Genomic DNA, 1,918 nt, shown 5'->3' with positions numbered 1-1,918 from the left:
GTCCTCTCCCGACACCTCTGCCCAACAACCTGGCCGACAATGTCATCCAATCAGCAGGGCAGGGGGTGGGAGGAGCTCTTCATTTCGGTCTGCAGCTCCTCCCGCCCCGTGCCCTGCTGATTGGATGACATCGTCGGCCGGGTGGGTGGAGGATCCATGAGAGGACACCCGGGCATGGCTGCATAGCAGGAAGTAAGCGCGCGCCTGCGGTCTGCCAATAGCCCTGTGTGGACCGGGATTGCCGTTCATCTCTGCTGTGCTGTCCGGTCAGCAACAGGCCATGGACTGGCACTGGTCCGCGGCCCGGGGAGCGGGGACCCCCTGCCTAAGAGAATTGTTTTAGAAAAAGATGTTGCTCTTCATAGTATGGACTTCGCTTCACAATGATGAACCAAATTAATTTAATTTACAGTGCTGCTCACCTACATTAGAACTCCTGTTCCATTTTTTTTTTTAATTCTTCCCTTACAATACTAAGAAAAAAAGATTTTTCTTCACTTCCTGTTTGGGGAAACGGTAGGCCACAGCGGATCGCTTTCCAGATTTCAGATTAGAGCCGGTTACAGGCAGACAGGATTGGAGGTGATACTACCTCTATTGAAATACTGGGACTGATTTACTAAAACTGGGGAGTGCAAATCTGCTGCACCTGTGCATGGCAGCCAATCAGCTTCTGACTTCAGCTTGTTCAATTAAGCCTTGACCAAAAAAAAAAACCCTGGAAGCTGATTGAATGCACAGCTGCACCAGATATTGTACACTTCACTTTTCGTAAATCTCCCCCACAGGGCCGTACCGGCCATAGTCGTGTTTGACACTCAGTTATAACATGGTCCCATTGACTTCTAATGGGTGCATTTGGCAGTCATATGCCTTGAGGACACGGCATGGCAAGTTAAAAATAGCAAGACGCTAATCTGATTTTCCTCCATTCAGCAGTAAAGCCAAACAGACGTACGTGTTGCTACTGCGACATAATCGCCTGTTTTATACCACGGTCCTCTGTCTGTGTGAATAGGGCCCCAGATAACAAAGTTCTGACAGTGGATCTGATTCTTCCCCACTTTTTCAAAACTAAATTAAAAAAATAAAATGTTTTCTCTAGACATATAGCTCTGGGTCCATTTATAAAAAAAAAAAAAAATGCTGCGTTATTGTCTCCAGCACTTGCACAGTATTTTGTCTAATCTGTTTATTTCCAAAGATCACCAGTTCCATCTGGTGGCCTAAATGTGGTATTTTCCTGAAATACCGCAAAAAGGAAAATACCTCATTATGGGCACTAGATGGAGTTGATGATCATAGGAAATAAGCTGTCAGAATTCTTATACTGAAATATTAACCACTTCACGCAAATCTCCGTACCCATTACGTCGGTACTTTGACGCTAAATACAGAGTTATGACAGCAGCTAGCTGCCATAATCCCGGTATTTTCAAGGAACGGCATGCTTTCTCTTTAGGTTAAAAGTGGTCTCCGCATCAGATTCGCGCCCAGATCACTTTTATCGCCGGCATGAGAGGTGCTCCCGCCTCGCTCCGGTCTTCTTCACAGCTTACCGGACCCGCTGGTAGCGGCTGAGTCGATCGTGTCCTCTCCTGTGGATGCCTGGCTGCCGACTGAGGGGAAGATGGCCCCTGCTCGGCTCCATGGCATGGGAGGGCAGAAGAGATGTCAAACGTCACTTCCACCCATAGCTCTTAAAGGAGAAATGTATTTTTTTCAATTTTTTTATTTTATTTATTTTTTATTGCATTTTAGTGTAAATATGAGATCTGAGGTCTTTTTGACCCCAGATCTCATATTTAAGAGGTCCTGTCATGCTTTTTTTTAATTACAAGGTAAGTTTACTTTCCTTGCAATAGGAATAAAAGTGACCGACGAGCTCGCGTGCAGAAGCGAATGCATACGTGAGTAG

Source organism: Aquarana catesbeiana, linkage group LG10 (genome assembly GCF_042186555.1).
Source record: "Aquarana catesbeiana isolate 2022-GZ linkage group LG10, ASM4218655v1, whole genome shotgun sequence".
In the NCBI taxonomy this organism is placed as follows: domain Eukaryota; kingdom Metazoa; phylum Chordata; class Amphibia; order Anura; family Ranidae; genus Aquarana; species Aquarana catesbeiana.
This window is presented reverse-complemented; position numbering follows the sequence as displayed.